Genomic DNA, 20,586 nt, shown 5'->3' with positions numbered 1-20,586 from the left:
AATCTTTCTCATACAAAGCAGTGTATGTAATATTTCAGACAGATACAGGGCCAGCAAACACAGTAAGCTGTTAGATGCAACAGTAGGGCCAGCCTGCAAGAGCTGAAATAGTTTTTTTCTGGATGTGTTCACCATGCAACAATCCAAGTTCCCTGCTCTGCAGGGTGTTGGCGCAAGTCCGCTAGACTAGGGACCAACAGAAGAACCCAGCACCGGCCGTGAACATACATGTACACATTGGTCTCATTAAACATTTGGTAGTGTATGTAATACAGTATTAATAATTAACAGTATAGATGGCAGTGAGTATAGGCTGTAGGGGGAGATAGACTAAAAAATGTACCAAACATGTTTACAGTATTTCATATAAATAACATAAGTGGTCCTGAAAAGGTTATACAGCCCATAATAAATCTACATACATACATAATATAGCCAATAGGAGGCTGAACTTAACTTTCTAAGCACACATTTGCCCACCTCATGTTAGGACGCCTAACTCTTATTTTGGCAGCTGATATCTGGTCATTTATGCTGGTTCAGCGCTCAGATACACAGACAAAATAGACAGTTGCCAGCGGTAAAATCATATTATATATTATACAGTAGCTATTGTAGTCATGATTTAAGCCCCTGGGTAAAGGGAGATTTATGGGAAACTAGAAAACCAACCCCATTCTTCATTTGCCTATGCATCATTAAGGAAAAACTAGATAAAAGTTTTTTGGAAACATTGCTGATCTTCATTGCAGCATTATTCTAATTTCCAAATCACTTGTAGAGAAAAGTGACTAATCCTGCAGTCTGTTTATAATATGAACTGGCTGTCATATACAATGTGACCAGTTTATTGTTATGTATTCTATGTCACTGCTCTAACATTAATTGCCCAATCTAATGGATGACACCTTGACCCAAACGATACATAACAACTTTAAATCCTTAACAACTTCTATTCCAAGAAAAACAAGGAGAGTTGATTATGGTGGATTAAAAACTTGTTTTATTAAAATCAGTTGTATTATACAAGTGAGGGCCAAATGTAAGTGTAAGTATACTTTGTTTATATTTTATATTATTTATTTATATTACTATATGTATGCTAAATTTACACTAGAAAGTGTATTTCATTGTTCTTCACTGATATCCCTGCCGTCATCCGCAGTGGGCTACCCTGTATTCTTTAAAAGCTAACACTTAACTGTAAATGACTGGTGGCAGACTAAAACGTGCATACAGGAGAATTCCCATGATGGGATTCAAGTGTATGCACTTGAATCCCATCATGATAGCCAGGACCATTGATTGCAGTCCCGGGTAATGTAGGGGGCATGGCCTAATTGTGGTAGGCATTGTCATGCCCCCTAAAAACTTCTATGAAAAAAATGTATTCTCTGCACTGTGAGCTGCACAGGTTTGCGCAATGCACCCCATAGCCAGAGACAAATCAGTGGCAGCAGCCTCCCTGGACTCACCACAGCCCAACTACTGCCCCTGACAGGTAATAGAGGATGCCCAGCCCAGGTAATTAGTATCTAACCCCCTCTCAGTGCCTCTGATTATGGCCAGCAACAAGTTAACCCTTAACTAACTAGGCAATATTGAGAAACCCATGACCCAGCCTTGTAGGTTTTCTGTTTCTTGTTTATTCAGCCTTCAGATTTATTTACTTTGTCCAAGATGACAGATTATCTACAGCAAGTTAAGCAAGACCTGCAATGTAAAAATCCCTTCTGAACTAAATTTGGCAAATCATTAGCATACTAGGATGTTAACCCAATGAGTTGGCTTGTTGGAAAGGTGATCTTTAGGTGTATGGCCAGCAAAGTTTTGCATACAACTCCAATGCACATGTGCTGCAATGCAGCTGCAGCTCCGGTTGCAATGTCGTGGAAGGGGAGGAGGCCATTTCAGAAAATGGGGCATGTCAGCCCTGTTTTCTATCTCCATTTTCTGAGTGTGCTAAGGCCAGTTTCTGTGCCTTCCAATGCAGATTTAGTTTCCTTGGCTGCAGAGTTTGGGCTGCTATTTTTAGTAACCCTTTGCTTTCTCAGATGGCTGATGGCTGCCCTATGGTGATCCAGTGCTATGGCTTTGGAGCCAGCTCTCAGATCTATAATGCCGGCAGTGGGCTTCTTTTGTCCTCAGATGCCTCCTGCAGCATTAGCATACAGTATTTTCCAATTATGTAAATTGCACACAGCTTAGAATCAGACCATAAATTGGGATGTAAATATGTAATTGCTTAAAAACATAAATATTGTTTATAGGTGTAACTAAAACCCTGCGCTGATTAAGATGCAGTATCCAGCCATGATATACTGTATATTGTTGCGACGCTCTAGTTCCTAATTTGCAGAATGATACCTTTTATTGTAATACATGTATATATTTTTATTGATCATTTAATATGTGGCTTTCCTTTCTGTAGTTTTGGCAAATAACTAATAAAAAGGAACCATTCCTATTTTGTGATTCCTATTTGGTAAATCTGTCTGTCTGTCAGTATATCTATCTATCTATCTTAAACTGGATACACAGTATAAGATTATCTGCCCAATCTTTCTGGTTGGAACAAAAATCTTGCAATGTCAAACGAATTTAACCAATTTGTCTGAATGACCATTTTTTTGTATTCCAGTGTTTATGAACAAATGGTGAATTGTCATTTACTCCCATACATTTCCAGATTTTATCATTCCACCCAGAAAGATTGGACAGATAATCTTATAATGTGTATCCAGTTTAAGAGTTTGTAACCATGTGGCTACCATGGTTATGCAGAAACCTGATCAAAATGGCCCTGTTACAAATACTTTTGTTCTAATTACAGTATAGTAATTAACCACATTAAAAAGCTCTAAAACAGCCTGAAGTTTGACAATTTGTCTCTTGCATTTTCAGTCCCAGACATTCCCTGTTTTTTTTTTTTTCTTTTTTTAAAAACTCTGATGTCCTTTTTTGGTAGTTGGAGTCAGTTATAAGTAAACGGTGTTGATTTGGTAGTTGGAGTCAGTTATAAGTAAACGGTGTTGATCTGAATTCTGTATAAGTAGAACATGGGTATTTAGAATACAATAGATCTGTAGTATAATCATAATGTCTGCATGCAGAGTCAAATGCCTAACACCTTATGACTCACGTATATTGCCTGTGGAAATTGTTTATAAATGTTGGAAATTATACAGTATTTACTGATCTGGTAACCAGCCCAGTTGCCACAGAGGAATATACAAGTAAAACTACAAGATCAATATTGGCACAAGGGAGCAACAGTAGTGTGTAACCAAGCCAAGTCAGCACATATGTAATGATTATGGAAGAAGCAAGACCCAAAAATAGTTTCAAACAACAATAATTGAGGTCTGGTCCTGAAATGGATTTTCATTGGTAGTATACCTGATTTTTCATTGAATACCATTCTCACTGTTTTTGCTGTGTTCAGAATCTGCCTCATACTCTTCCTTACCAATATGCAGCTTGTGATCACTACCTTTCATGCTCATGATCTATGATGTTTTAGTATTCATTGTCCATCAGACTGTAGTCAGCATTAGACACTACTTGGTTTTTCCTATTGCTTTATGAATTCTACAAACCTGTACCTGTTTGCTTCATCAATGACTTTGCTGTATACTGCCAAATTGTGTTACTGATTATATTGGGTACTATACATCCTGCATGCAAATGTTGTCTGTCTATGCTATGACTTGTCCTCTATACCATTATTAAATAGTGCTTACTGTTTTTCAGTTTAAGTCCTGGGGACAGAAAAATACCAGTGATTATATAGCATTCTGTGGAAAAGGGGTTTGCTTTAGTTGAAAACCTTGCTAAGACTAGTTGTGATCATTTATCTTGTGCATGAGTTTCATATCAGAAGCTATTGGATTTATCAAGCCCACTGATTGCTCTGGTTGGTCACTGATTATGAATAGGTGAAACGTATTTGAATAATTAGAAATCACAGAGAATTGAACACCACTTCACAGAATAAGTGTTTCCATACCAGACAAGTATAATAACAAACCAGCACCACAGATTTATTTTTAAATTTTTTAACATTATGTGGGCATGTCAGGAAGAATTGGGACATCAGAACACTTTGGTCATTACCTCTGTCATGGTTTACAGTCAGAAAATTAAAACTTCTAAATTATGAATGGTCACTTGTGAACAGGGCCACCATCAGTTTCCATGGCTGGACTCCACACTGTGCCTGCCTATGTCATGATGTGCCACTGCAGATTATGGGTAGTGGCAGGAAGCTGAGCTGGGAACAGCACTGAGATTCAGTGCATGCTGGAGCTTGTTAAAAGAAGAGCTGCAGCAGATGTGCATCAAGGTAAGTTTCTTTGGTCTGAATCTGGAGGGGCACATGAAGGGGGCTGGCTGGAGGGGCACATGGGGCTGGATGGAGGGGCACATGAGGGGAAGCTGGCTAGAGGGGCACATTAGGGTGGGTGGATGGAAGGGCACATTAGGGGTCTGGTTGGAATTAAATGTGAGGGAAGGCTGGCTGGAGGGGCTCATGAGGGTAAACTGGCTGGATGGACACATGAGGGAAAGCTAGCTGGATGGGCACATGAGGTAACACTGGCTGGATGTGCACATTAGGGTGCTAGCTGGAGCGACACATGAAGGGGGATTGATGGAAGGGCACATTAGAGAGCATGGCGTGACACAGGGATGGCTGGAGGAGTACATGAGGCAGCTGGGTAGAGTGACACATGAAGGGAAGCTGGCTGAATGGGCACATTAGGGGGGTTTAGCTCGAGGGATACAGGGATAACTGGCTGGAGGGGCACTTTGGGGGGTGACTAGAGGGGTACACTATGGGGGTTGGCTGGATGTGCACATTATTATTATTATTATTATTATTATTATTATTATTACTACCAGTTATTTATATGGCATACACATATTCCGCAGCACTTTACAGTAAATATTTTGCCATTAACATCAGTCCCTACCCTCATTGAGCTTACAATCTTTATTCCCTACCACATGTGCACACACACACATTCACGCTAGGGGTGATTTTTGTTAGGAGTCAATTAACCTACAAGTATATTTTTGGATTGTGGGAGGAAACCAGAGTACTTGGAGGAAACCTACGCAATACGAATATACAAACTCCACACAGTGTCATGGTGGGAATGGAACCCATGACCTCAGTGCTGTGAGGCAGTACTACTAAACATTACACCATCATGGCTGCTCACATTAAGGGGATGGGCGGGAGGGATACACAAGGGGAGGCTGGCTGGAGGGACTGGCAGGAAGGATACATGAAAGGGGGTTTTAGTGACAAATGAGGCTGGCGTGACACTTAAGGGGAGCTGGAGTGTATTATGCAGAGCTGGCCTTTTCACTGTGTTTGATGCAGAGCTTCCTTTTTTATTTTCATTGATGCGTAGCTTGTTTCTTCATTGTGTTTATGTGACTATTAGGGTGCATGTATGGGAGCAGAAGAGCCTGCCTGTTTTGTCAGTCCTGGGCCCCACAATTTCTGTTGGCAGACTTGCTTGTGAATAGTATAAATTATTAGTGTGCAGCACATATTATGGTTTATTTGACCTACAGTGTGTCACTACACGATGGCGACAGACTCTGATGCAAATTTTCAGGATCTTTAAAACAAGAGCTTTTCATGATGGTTAGGATGTTTGTTTTTTTTGGCTGAAATGTACAGTACATGTGGGCAGACACTTTGCATGACATTTTGTTCATTGATTGATATGTTCATACAATGGGCCAGATGTAATGAAGTCCAAGTTGGCCGGATGTTTTTTAAAGTGGCATTCATTTACAAGGCGTGGTTTTGCCTTGTACATGATTGCAGCTTTAAAAAAATGTCCAAGTTCGTCCGGGAACCCGCACCTCCAGCCAACTCTGACTTCATTACATCCTGCCCAATGTGTGTATTTTTTTTACTCTTTATTTAGTCTGGGAAACAGAACAAGTTCCAATCAATAAAGACATATAGAATATAGTACAAATGTTTCCTAAATTTTCAAATTGTCTGAAATACAGAATGTGCAAATAACTATAGCTAAAAAACATAAAAAGAAGGGGGAAGCTAGAGCACAGCAGAAGAGGTGAGGGAGAAACAACAAAGAGAAAAATGAACAGGTACAAAACACACCAATGTTCATTACGTAAATAGCAATTTTACACAGGAAAGTATGTCTTACTGTGACCAATGAGCAGATTCCAGTGAGAACTCAAGGACAGCAAGGAGGACACTCAGGTGAGGACCAATATCTTCACTAGCAGCGACAGGCCATGTGGAGAAGCCAGGGGCCCCAGATAAAGTCAAATTTGTGAGTGCAGTCATGGAGATAGTAAATAATCTTTTCCATGTTGGCTATAAACAACACATAATTAGTGAGGGCAGGGACTGCATGGGGGTCAGTAGATTTCCAGTTTCTAGCAATTAGACATTTAGCTGTAGCTAAACTATGAGAAAAAAATTTGTTCAGTGAGGGTTCTACAGATGGAGCCACACTAGTCATGGCTCCATCTGTGACTAGGCGCACCCGCCTGGGCACACCTAGTCACTGTAAGCATCTCCGTCTGGATGGGTGCACATGCCCGAACGGAGATGCTCCCCATTCACTTGAATGTAGAGCATCTCCGTCCGGGCGCGCGCACGCCAAGACATAGTCACTTACTATGGAAAACAGCTCAGTGCACTCCCGGCGTGACTAGGTGGGCAGATCGCCTAGTCACGCCGGGAGTGCATGCCTGAGACTATGCAGGGTAAGATAACGAAGGCTCCATCTGTATGTCTTGAAATGGTCGAACAAGTAGGAACACCCAAGGAGAGCGGGTATCTCAAAAGGGAAACAACCTTATTCCAAAATGGTACAAAATTGGGGCATGTCCACCAAATGTGGAAGAGAGTTCCTCTGTGGCCAAAGTTCCGCTAACAAATGGATAGAAGAAGGGAACATTTTAGATAACCTCTCTGGAGTATAATACCATTATAGTAAAGTTTGTAGTAAGTTTCCTTCGTTTGGGCACAGATGGAAATCCTAGCTGTCCGTTCTCTCACCTCTTCCCAACAGGAAGCATCTGGAGTAGGTCCCAGGTTTGTTTTACCCATTCCTATTCATTATGGCCCTGGGGGCAGAGGTAACTTTGATCAGCATTGAATATATAGAAGAGATCAGGCCTTTATGGAGTGGGTACCTCATGCAAATTTGACCAAAAGGGGTGGGGGTACGGAGCACAGCCGCTTGAGAGAGAATTATGAGAAAGTGCCTGGATCTGAAAAATTCAAAGAGGGGTGGAGATAGAGAAAGGAAATTCCTCTTAATATCGCCAAGACAGGCCCATGAGCGGTGGATGATGAAGTCAAATACTATGCAGATTCCCATCCTATACCAAGCTTGAAGTGAAGGGAGAAGACTCCAGGTAGGAAGGCAGGGCTGTTTCAGAGAAAAACAAGGGGAGAAGAGGCAGAGGACAGCCTGTATTGGGTAAGAGAGGAGTCCCACATGGAGACACACAGAATTTAAGAGAAGGAAGGGGAGTAGTCAAGGAAAATCTATGAGTTTTACTCAGACCCCTTATAGAGGCCAGGAAACAAACATCTTGAAAATTAGCCTCCAGATTGACTCAAGAAACGGATCCAAGGAGAGCAAAGATAGCAGCTATTTGGCGTAAGTGACTAGCTAAGTAATAAAATTTAACATCATGTTAGCCCCTACCGCCACTGGATCTAGGTTGCTTGAGAATGTTTAGGGCGATCCTAGGGGTTTTGTCATTCCAGACAAATCTCAGGTAAAAAGATTGAATGTCTTTAAGAACCTTATTTGGGACTTTAATAGGAAAGGTTTGAAACAAATAAAGGAAGTGAGGAATCATATTCATTTTAATAGCAATGATCCTACCCAGCCAGGAGATAATATATGACCTCTACATAGTGAGATCACGTTTAAGCTTGGTCAGGAGTCAGGGGAAATTTTCAAAGTATAGTTATAATGAGTAGTAATATACATCACAAGGTATTTAATTCTATGGTCTTGCCAGTTGAACAAATAGTAAGAATGTATGAAAGACTTTATCTCAGAGGGGACATGTAGAAGCATAGTCTTTGACTTGGAATAATTAATTTTATAGCCAGACAGTTCTGGCCCAATGTGTTTAATAACACATTTGATGACCTTAAAAGGTTAATGGTTCCTTTTTTACAGATCATTTTGGTGCTATCTCTGTTTCAACTGACAGAATTTTACATTGTTACTCCACTATAACTTTAGTTTGTCAAGTTGATTTTTTTAGTGGAGGTCAGTGTTGCATCTTATAATATAAACAGTTTATGTATATTATGAAGTAGTAGTAATTTCATTTAGTGTATCTTTGAGAATATATAAGCACAGGAGGAAGTAGGGATGGCCATCAGCTACACTCCTATCAATGAGCAACAGTAATGGATGAGCCCGGCCATCTGAGCAGGCTGGTGGAGCTGCTGGAGTTCTCACAGTCTCAGTTTCGAGCCAGGGATATGATCACTAAGGTGAGATGTCCAGTGGTTTGATGGCACCCCGGGTGTATGAACAGGAGGGTGAGCAGACAGGGGAGCTGTGGGGATGTGCTGTGCAACAGTTCACCCATGGTCTGTGCTCACGCATGACACCTGTCACTCTGTTGCACTGTAATTACCAGGGGTGATGTGTGGGTCAGCAGAGCAGAAAGACAGGCACCTCCCAGGAGGCTTAGTGTGCTGGCTGTTGTTGTCCTAAAGCCATTCCCAGGAGCTGCCTGTGCAAGTATCTGTCCCAGGCTCCTGCAGCAGTAACAAGCATCATTATTATATTATACTGCATATACAGACAAGTTATTCCCAATGTTAGGTACTGTACATGTCAGCTCTACATCAGCATGACTGAAAGTTTCTCATCTCACATCTCATTTACAGGTTATGTTTCCCTAAGATGGCACTTTCCTCCAGCACTCTTTCCCTTCCCCAGTTGGCAGGTTTCCACTTTTCTCAATATACAAGGTGTGCCACAACCAGCGTCCCCATCTCACCTAACCTGACATAGACATACTTGGGGGAAAATAATAGGATGTGAGAATCAGGACGTGAGTGATTTCGGAAGAGTTCTCCTTTTTAAAGTGGCAAACATTTACATGGCAAAATCAACCTTTTGCCCTGTAAATGATTGCCACTTTAAAAAGGAGAACTCTTCCGAAATCTCTCACTTGCTGATTCCCATACCCTATTACATTCCCCCCTCTGAATGTACTGATACTATTATGGAATTACGCTGTAGAGCTACCAGACTCAGAGCCATTGGCAGCGCATGGCTAACGGAGTAGCATGAAAAAGAAAATGATCATGCCCACACTTGCCATCAATGGTGGGAAACAATTATATCTCACCCATTAATGGTGGAAATTTATTTGCCATTTGTGATTGATTGTTCAGAATCTTTGATGGTCGATGTTAATCCCTACCAGCAAGTAGAAAGAAGAGGAACAGCATGAGGAAATATCTTATTTGTCTAACTGTAACAATGCAAGTATTACCAACAAGAAATAAAATACATCATCAACATAATTGAGAATTCATTACTATAAGAAAAGGTATCATCAAAACATAACAGCTAAAGGTACCTGGAATTTCATAAAGTCAAATGATCTAAAGGTGCTAAGAATAGAAAACTGTAGTAGCATGTGTGACCTCCATGTGACGATAGAGAGCACTGTATATATATATATATATATATATATATATATATATCAATCCAGCAGCAGCCGGCACTCACAAAAAATCAGCAATTTGCTCAGGTGCCAGAAACAATAGCTTAGTATATGTCCATGGAAGAATGGCACTCGGAGACAATGAAGCGTGTAAATAACATGTAATTCTGAAGTAATTGTTTCGGGGCACAGAGCCCCGTCGTCAGGACCAAACAACAGTACAAGTAAAACAATAAAACAATAGAGAGCACTGTATATTATTATCATCCATGTATAAAATATATTGTGGTATTTCACAGAATGTAAAATGGGACCTTGAAATATTGGTAGGGGTCTTATACTGCCCTACAGATTATACTGCATATGCGGCCTTATGGTTGCCCATACTAAGTGTCATAACAGCAGTTAAGAAAAAGCAACATCTATCATTTTACTACCAGCATCTTCCCTGATTAGCTTATTGGAGATGCTTTTTGATAAATAGCGCTAAAAATGTATTCTCTATTGCTACAATATGTGGCAGTAAGGAATGATTCTTTTTGATGGTCCCACTATTGTCTTGCACTATGATATTCCTATTTTACTATAAGTCTTCCATACAGAAATTATGTACCTGCCTACTTAATTTAACCGTGTTAGTTTCTTTATGCACAGCCTTTATAAATGTGTCTGTAATACGCAAAAAGCAGAACAATGAAAGTAGTAGCTGAGTTCTGATTCTGAAGAGGTGTAATGTCCATTGTGCATGATTTTAAAGCTGTGTGAACACTGTCTAAATCAGAAACACCTTAAAATGTGTGTGTTCTCATAGCCTATCCCTCATAATAAGTATCTAATAGCATTGTTGCAGTTCCCCCATGCACTCCCAAAATATTTATATTTATAATTAAATATTTTAATATCCCACAAAAGATGCCATCTTACTGATGATATTCATGTAGAGTCCAATGGTTATATTTACTAAAGTGAGCGTTTATAGAAGTGGAGATGTTGCCTATAGCAACCAATCAGATTATAGTTATTTTCTTCTAGAATGTGCTAAATGCACTTTGAGTTCTATTAGGAAAAAAAGTGCTATGTAAATATTATTATTATTATTATTATTATTATATAAATAATAAGTAGAATGAATGGGCAATATCTCCACTTCTATAAATCGGCATTTTAGTAAATATGCCCTCAATAGTCCATACAATCAGGCATTTGGAGGTGCATGGTCAGTTTTTACATAGTTTGTAACTTTGTAAAATAGGAAATGTTTGGAAAGTACGGCAAGAACAATGGGAATGGGAAGTGTTATTATACTGTAATTTATTATATCACTACCATACATAGTTTTCATTGTACAATTAGTCACACCAATTGTTAAACATTACCGCAGAAATACTAACAATATAAATTTTCAACAACTTTCCACTTCTCTGCAACAACTTCTCTCACCAATCTCTACATTTACCACACCTGACACTTCTGTATCCCACCTGCACCAGACCCTAGAGATTGCCCTTGATGAAGTGGCTCCAGCTACCCATCACACTCCAGGTAGGCTTAGATGCCATCCATAGCCATCTAAATCAACAAGACACCTACAAAAACTGTCACGTAAAATAGAATGTCAGTGGCATAAATCTCCGCATCCAAGTGACTTTCTCACATATAAGACCACCTACCACTCCTATCGTCAGGCCCTGGACACTTCCAAACAAACATATTTCCAATCTCTCATCTCTCATCATGCCACCAACCCCAAGCGACTTTTTAAGACATTTAAATTACTTCTTTACCCTCCCTCACCTCCCCACTAGCTACTATCAGTGCACAAGAACTTGCTTCCTACTTCAAGGATAAGATTGATAAAATCCGATATGAAATGGTATGCTCTAACTCAGCCAGTGACCTGCTCAATTCCCTACCTGAACCCTCTGGAACTTTCTCTTCATTTGATCCCACAAGTGAAGATGAAGTATCAACACTATTTTCATCCTCCTACTCCACTATCTCTCCTACCTATATCCTCACAGGTCAGTAAAATGTTGTCTCCTGTGCTTATCCCAACCTTAACTAAAATCTGTAATCTCTCTCTCTCTCTACTGGTATCTTTCCTTCTCTGTTTAAACATGCAGTGATTACTCCCATTCTAAAAAACACAACTCTGACCCAAACACATTCTCTAACTACTGTCCCATTTCTCAGATACCAGGTCCCTACAAGCTACTTGAGAGACTTGCCTACACTTGCCTTACACACTTTCTTAACTCCCACAACTTATTGGACTCACTTCAATCAGGCTTTCATGCCCAACACTCCACAGAGACGGCACTGACCAAAGTAGTGAATGATCTAGTCACTGCTAGATTGAAAGGCCATTACACACTACTTATTCTTCTAGATCTCTCTGCTGCTTTTGACACTGTTGACCACTCTCTTCTCATACAAACACTACAATCCCTAGGTCTTCAGGACACAGCCCTTACTTGGTTCTCATCCTACCTATCTAATTGCTCTTTCAGTGTTCACTTCTCTGATTCTACCTCTTCATCTCTACCTCTATCAGTTGGAGTACCGCAAGGCTCAGTCTTGGGTCCTCTGCTGTTCTCAATCTATACCTCATCTCTTGGAAAACTAATCAGCTCCTTCGGATTTCAGTATCATTTGTACACTGATGATACTCAAATCTACCTATCCTCCCCAGATTTATCATCATCATCTGTATTGGCTCGTGTCACTGGATGCCTGTCTGCCATTTCATCTTGGATGTGATCTCGCCACCTCAAACTCAACATTTCCAAAACAGAATTAATTATTTTCCCACTAGCCAAGAGTAGCTACCAACCTGATATCTCCATAACTGTTGACAATGCGACCATCCACCCTACCCCACAAGCTTGCTGCCTAGGTGTCACCCTTGACTCTGAACTGTCCTTTGTTCCACATATTCAAACTGTCTCTAAATCATGTTAGATGCACCTAAAAAACATATCCAAAATATGCCCTTATCTTACACAAGACACAGCAAAAACTCTAAGCCATGCACTCATCATCTCCCACACTGATTATTGTAATAGTCTCCTTACTGGTCTTCCCAAACATAGGCTCTCACCACTACAATCCATTTTAGATGCAGCTGCGAGGCTAATTGTCCTCGCTAGATGTTCTTTGTCTGCTGATCCACTCTGTCAGTCCCACCATTGGTTACCGGTATTCTATCGTGTTAAATATAAAATATTTTTACTTACATACAAGGCTATTAACCAAACTGCACCATCATACATCTCCTCACTCATCACAAAATATCTCCCTACCTGACCTCTCCGCTCTGCACAAGATCTGCATCTCTCATCCACATGTATTACCTGTTCCCACTCAAAATTACAGGACTTTACCCCGGCTTCACCCACTCTGTGGAATGCCCTCCCACGCACAATAAGACTCTCCTCTAGTCTCCAAACCTTTAAACGTACCCTGAAAACTCATATCTTCAGACAAGCCTACCAAATTCCAGACCCACCCACATAACCTTCAATGCTTCCCTATCCAGTTACATCCTCTCTGTACAGTCCACATAACCCCACATTTTGTCTTCCAACATTGCTGGGTGATCATATCATACAACCCATTAAGAACCTAGCAATCTGGTGGACCATTATGCATCAGGTAGCTCTATCGTTGTGTATCAATGCCTATTTCCCTATAGATTGTAAGCTTGCGAGCAGGGCCCTCCTACCTCTATGTCTGTCTGTCTTTGGCCAGTTATGTTCTATAACTACTGTTCTAATTGTAAATCGCAACGGAATATGCTGCGCTATATAAGAAACTGCTAATAAATAATAATAAATAATAAAGTATGCACTCAGATTTTGGTTTAAATAATAAAAACGAAAAAAAATAAAAAATCCTGGCAGCTTGATATTTTATGTAGAAAGACTTCTGAGTAGAGGAATATATGAAAACTAAGTAGTGAAATGGTTAATCAGGTAACATCAACAACAGATAAAGGCAGAAGTGGGAATATAAAATATGTGTCTGATGATATGTAACCGGAAAGTGTGCATTTAATAAAATTGAAGTCATTTACTATCATTTTATGTTCAATAATGCATCACATATTGTTTTGTAACTGCAAGTAAATCATTGTAAGCTATCAAGCATGTATTACAACATGATATTAGGTGCAACAGCTTATTTAAATACACATTATAGAGTCATTTTATGTGCTGCTGTACACAACACATTATCCATTTCACTCAAATCAAGTAGGACATTAGTGATACTTGCATGGAGGTTTAGGTTTTAAATTAATTTACTTCTAGTTTATAAGCAAGCCTTGTGTCATATTCAGCTTGTATAGAATATTAATGCTACAAAACTTTGGAGTAACTGTAAAATAAAAGTAAATTTCTTGTGCTTTGTAAAACAGGTTAGCAGCCATATAGGTGTCTATTTATCATACCAATATTGGAAGTCATTCTTAGATACACGCAGCATCTATTCTCCTGATGCTTACCTGCTGCTTTGCTCCCCACAACTCCCCCCCCCCCCACAGCTGGACACTCCAGCCCATGGGTGGGACAGTCCCAGAAAAATGGAACTGTCTTGCTGAATATGAGACAGTTGGTAGGTATGGTAACAGGGCCGATTCTAGACCTTGCGGCGCCCAGGGCAAAAGTTTCCTGTAGTGCACCCCTCAAATAGTCACAGTTATCCCCCTGTACTTGTGTCCACCTGTAGCTGTGCCCCCAGTAGTTGTGTCTCCTGTAGCTGTGCTACCAGTAGTTATGCCCCCCTGTAGCTGTGCCCCCAGTAGATTTGCCCCTTGTAGCTGTGCACCCAGTAGTTGTGCCTCCAGTAGATTTGCCCCCAGTAGTTGTGCCTCCAGTAGATTTGCCCCCAGTAGTTGTGCCCGCTGTAGCTATGCCCCAGTAGTTGTGTCCCTGTAGCTGTGCCCCCAATAGTAGTGCCCTCTGTAGTTGTGCCCCTTGTAGCTGTGCCCCCTGTAGTTGTGCCTACAGTAGCTGTGCCCCCAGTAGTTGAGACCCCTGTAGCTGTGCCCCAATAGCGCTGCTTACAAACACACACAATAAAAAAAACAACAACTACACAATACTTACCAGCCCCGCTCCTGCTTCCGGACCACTGCTATGCTGCCCTCAGTCTCTGCCCGCTGGCTCCTCTCCATGGGAGAGACGTCATGACATCTCTCCCATAGCAGTGCCACACTGACACTAGAGGTCAATTATGACCTCTAGTGTTTGTCAGTGGAGTCGGCTGCAGCCGCTGCCGACACAGCCCACGGCGCCTTCTGCAGCTGGGGAGAGTGGAGCGGGGATCAGTAGTGGCTCTTGCCACGCGACACCCTGGGGACAGCGGTGTCCTGGGCAAAAAGCCTGCTTGCCCATGGCAAGAACCGCTACTGTATGGTAAATTCAATAGTATGCGAGTTTGGAAGAATGTGAGTAGATATTCACCAGAAACATGCCCCACAAATGGCGGCCAATCGCCACCGTGCCACCCCCTCCCGCCCAGCGATCACCTCTGCCTGTCAATCAGGCAGAGGCACCGGCGCATGCACAGTTCTGACCCGATCGCACTGCTGCAAAAAACTGCAACGTGTGATTGGGTCGGAATGACCCCTCATGTGCACTGCATAGGGGGGAGATATAACATGTGCAGAGAGAGTTAGATTTGGGTGGGTAATATTGTTTTTGTGCAGGGTAAATACTGGCTGCTTTATTTTTACACTGCAATTTAGATTTCAGTTTGAACACACCCCACTCAAATCAAACTCTCTCTGCACATGTTATATCTGCCCCCCCCCTGCAGTGCACATGGGGCCTAATTCAGACCTGATCACTAGCAAGTGATTTTTGCACTGCTGCGATCAGATAGTTGCCGCCTACAGGGGGAGTGTATTTTAGCTATGCAAGTGTGCGAATGCATGTTGCAGAGCTGTACAAACAGATTTTGTGCAGTCTCTGCGCAGCCCAAGACTTACTCAGCCGCTGCAATCACATCAGCCTGTCCGGGACCGGAATTGACGTTAGGAACCCTCCCTGTAAACGCATGGACATGCCTGCATTTTTCAGACACTCCCTGACAACGATCAGTTGACACCCACAAATGCCTACTTCCTGTCAATCTCCTTGTGATCGCCCATGCGAACGGATCCAACCCTATCGCTGAGAGGCGATCCGCTTTGTACCCATGCAACGCACCTGCACATTGCGGTGCATAAGCATGTTTGGACCTGATCTCCTGCCGTGCGAAAACGCACAGCAGCGATTAGGTCTGAATTACCCCCTTGGTTTTGACCATTTGCTAACAAATTTGCTGCTACAATCAGATCTGAATTAGGCCCAGTGTTCCAAATCCAGGGTCAAACCTGGGGGTTTTGGTTTGAAAGGGGTAGAAATGAGTTCAAACTCACTTGACTTCTATCTTCCAATGCATACAATGATTTCCGTAAAAAAAAAAATCCCTTTCCTTTAACACGCTGGAAGTCATGGGAGGTTAACATTGGTAGCTTCTTAATCACAGCCTATTAAATCTAGTGAGGTACTATACAAACTCAACAAAAACGTACTGCTTGTTCCAAAACTCATCTAAATCTTGCACACTATTACATTTACCTCTAGTTGTTCAAAGTTACTTAGGGGTCTATTTACTAAGCCATAGATTGAGAGAAGGTGGAGAAAGATAAAATATGAGCCAGTCAGCTCCTAACTACCATGGGGGTGATTCCGAGTTGTTCGCTCGCTAGCTGCTTTTATCAGCATTGCACACGGTAAGCCACCGCCCTCTGGGAGTGTATCTTAGCTTGGCAGAATTGCGAACGAAAAATTAGCAGAATTGCGAATAGAAATTTCTTAGCAGTTTCTGAGTAGCTCCAGACTTACTCAGCCATTGCAACCAGCTCAGTCCTTTTCGTTCCTGGTTTGACGTCACAAACACACCCAGCGTTTACCCAACCACTCCCCCGTTTCTCCAGCCACTCCTGCGTTTTGCAACTCGAACGCCTGCGTTTTTCCGCACACTCCCATAAAACGGCCAGTTTCTGCCCAGAAACACCCACTTCCTGTCAATCACACTACGATCAGCACAGCGATGAAAAAGCTTCATTATGCCGTGAGTAAAATACCTAACTTTTGTGTAAAATAACTAAGCGCGTGCGCTCTGCGAACCTTGCACATGCGCAGTAAGCGACTAATCGCAGTATAGCGAAAATCGGCAATGAGCGAACAACTCGGAATGACCTCCCATGTTACAGGCAGTGTTTGAAAAATAACAGGTAGGAGCTGGTTGGTTGGTTGGTACCTTATCTCTCTCCACGTTATCTCTCTCCAAGACTTAGTAAATAGACTCCTTAATGACTGAACTGGCAATACTTTAAATAATGCCCATACAATATAATTGTTAAATATGATTATAGATAAAGCTTTCCAATCTTTCTCCACTAATTTTTCAATGTTCCTCCCATTTACCACTAGCTTTCCTCTTTTTCCTACTGTCTCCCACTTTCTTATTTTAATACTATAAATCCTTCCTCATATACCTTACCTATATACTGCTTATTCCTATGGATCCCCAGCCCCTCTATTATACTGGATCAGACTTCTCTCATGTAAAAGCCAGCCTTTGTGTAATGTTTGTCGAACCTCTTATCTATATAAGAATATCTGGATCTGTAAACAGATGAAAATGGAAAAAGTAGATTATGGAAAAGATGATCAAAATGTGAGATACCACTCGTAGAATATGTAAAAAATAGAGAACCGTACCCTACTGGACTTCACTACCCAAGCCCGGATCCGAGCCCTGCTCGGGTTTTCCCGCCTGACTCAGAAACCAGAACGAGGTAAAGCGTCATCATCCCGCTGTCGGATTCTCGTAGGTTTTGGATTCCATATAAGGAACCGCGCATCACCGCCATTTTCACTCCTGTCCCGGAGAGTGTAACGAGAGGATGTGTCTCCATCCTCAGTGTCTGTGCGGGAGGGAAAGTTAGATGGCGATTCCAGTGCTGTCTTGTGCTGCTCAGTCCAGTGTAGTGTCTTATGCTGCATCAAACCAGTCACAGTGATGGTGTCCTCTGCTGTAATATGTCCAGTGAACCTGTATAAGTCCAGTGCAGTGGTGCTGTGTTGTCCAGTGGTGGTGTCTTGTGCTGCATCAGTCCAGTCACAGTGGTGTCCTCTGCTGCCATATGTCCAGTGCTGTTGTATAAGTCCAGTCCAGTGGTGCTGTGTTGTGCTGCATCAGTCCAGTAGCAGATCTTGCTACGGTGAAGCAGGATTTTTGCCCGGGGTGCCACCTTCCAGAGGCCGCCGCCGCCGTCTGGAGGGCGCCAGCCGCCGTGGCAAGATCCGCTGCTGGTGCTGCCCAGACCTGGTTCTGTTTAGATGCCTGGTGCTGTGCGATGCACAATGAAGTCATCGCGCACTGCACTGCATTGTGGGTGCAGCACATAGACACTAGAGGTCATAATTGACCTCTAGGGTCAATGCGGTGCTATGGAAGAGACGTCATGATGTCTCTCCTATAGATGCGAGGAGCGGCGCCAGTGGCCGGAGACAGAGGGCAGCAGTGGTCGGGAAGCAGGAGCAGGGATTGTAAGTATTATTATTTTTTATTTTTTGTAAATGGTGCAACTAGGGGACACAACTCTACAAGGGGCACAGTACTGGGGGTAATACTACTGGTGGCACAACTCTACAGGGGGCACAATACTAAGGGCACAGTATTGGGGGCAATACTACTGTGGGTAGAGCTACAGGGGGCATAACTGACCACGCCCCTTCTCCATGAAGCCATGCCCCTATTTTTTCGCCCAGGGCGCCGCAAAGTCTAGATACAGCCATGCATCAGTCCAGTGGTGGTGTCTTGTGCTGCATCATTCCAGTCACAGTGGTGGTGTCCTCTGCTGCCATATGTCCAGTGCTGCTGTATAAGTCCAGTCCATTGGTGCTGTGTTGTCCTGCATCAGTCCAGTGGTGGTGTCCCTGTGAGGCTGTCCAGTGATACTGCTGTATAAGTCCAGTGATACTGCCGTATATGTCCAGCGGTACTGCCATATAAATCCAGTGATACTGCCGTATATGTCCAGTGGTACTGCCATATAATTTCAGTGATACTGCCGTATATGTCCAGTGGTACTGCAGTATAAATCCAGTAATACTGCCATATATGTCCAGTGGTACTGCCATATAATTCCAGTGGTACTGCCGTATTTGTCCAGTGGTACTGCCATATAAATCCAGTGGCACTGGCGTATAAATCCAGTCCAGTGATACTGTCGTATTTGTCCAGTGGTACTGCCATATAATTCCAGTGATACTGCCGTATATGTCCAGCGGTACTGCAGTAAAAATCCAGTGATACTGCCATATAATTCCAGTGGTACTGGCGTATAAATCCAGTGATACTGCCATATAAATCCAGTCCAGTGATACTGCCGTATAATTCCAGGGGTACTGCCGTAAATGTCCAGTGGTACTGGCATATAAATCCAATCCAGTGGTACGGCCGTATAAATCCAGTGATGCTGCCACATAAGTCCAGTGGTACTGTGCTTATAAGTCCAGTGGTACTGCCGTATAATTCCAGTGGTACTGGCGTATAAGTCCAGTGGTACTGCCGTATAATTCCAGTGATACTGCTATATAAATCCAGTCCAGTGGTACTGCCGTAAAAGTCCAGTGGTACTGCCGTATAATTCCAGTGATACTGCCATATAATTCCAGTGATACTGCCGTATAACTCCAGTCCAGTGGTACTGCCGTATAAGGCCAGTGGTACTGTCCTGTGCTGTATATTATTTACTCCATTTAAAGGGGTTATTAATATTTAATCCAAATAATTTTTTCAGGGTTTGCCCTGTGTGGTGTAGAGATACGCTGTCCTGTGCCGCATATTGTGTTATATAACTCCAGAAAAATAATGGCGAACAAAACTTTGGAGGATAAAATAGGGAAAGATCAAGAACCACTTCCTCCTAGTGTTGAAGCTGCTGCCACTAGTCATGACATAGACGATGAAATGCCATCAACATTATCTGCCAAGGCCGATGCCCAATTTGATAGTAGAGGGCATGTAAAATCCAAAAAGCCAAAGTTCAGTAAAAAGACCCAAAAAAATACATTTAAATGGTCTGATGAGAAACGTAAAAATATGCCATTTATGACACGGAGTGGCAAGGAATGGATAAGGCCCTGGCCTATGTTCATGACTAGTGGTTCAGCTTCACATGATGATGCAAGCCCTCATCCTTCCACTAGAAAAATGATAAGAGTTAAGCTGGCAAAAGCACAGCAAAGAACTGTATGTTCTAAGATGGTATCACAAATACCCAACGAGAGTCCAAGTGTGTCGGCGGTTGTAATGCCTGACCTTCCCAACACTGGACGGGAAGAGGTGGCTCCTTCAACCATTTGCACGCCCTCTGCAAGTGCTGGAAGTAGCACCCACAGTCCATTTTCTGATATTCAAATTTAAGATGTCACTGTTGAAGTACACCAGGATGAGGATATAGGTGTTGCTGGCGCTGAGGAGGAAGTTGACAATGAGGATTCTGATGGTGATGTGGTTTGTTCAAATCAGGCACTGGGGGAGACAGTTGTTGTCCATGGGTTGAACAAGCCCATTTTGATGCCTGGGCAAAATACCAAAAAAACCACCTCTTCTTTGTGGAATTATTTCTCCACAAATCCGGACAACCGGTGTCAAGCCGTGTGTTGCCTCTGTCAACCCGTTATAAATAGGGGTAAGGACGTTAACCACCTAGGAACATCCTCTCTTATACGTCACCTGCTGCGCATTCATAAGAAGTCATTGTCAAGTTCTGAAACTTTGGGTAAGAGCAGAAGCAGTCCACTG

The sequence above is a fragment of the Pseudophryne corroboree genome, chromosome 6 (assembly GCF_028390025.1).
Source record: "Pseudophryne corroboree isolate aPseCor3 chromosome 6, aPseCor3.hap2, whole genome shotgun sequence".
Lineage (NCBI taxonomy): Eukaryota > Metazoa > Chordata > Amphibia > Anura > Myobatrachidae > Pseudophryne > Pseudophryne corroboree.
The sequence above is the reverse complement of the archived record's forward strand: the minus strand, read 5'-3'. Positions refer to the sequence as shown.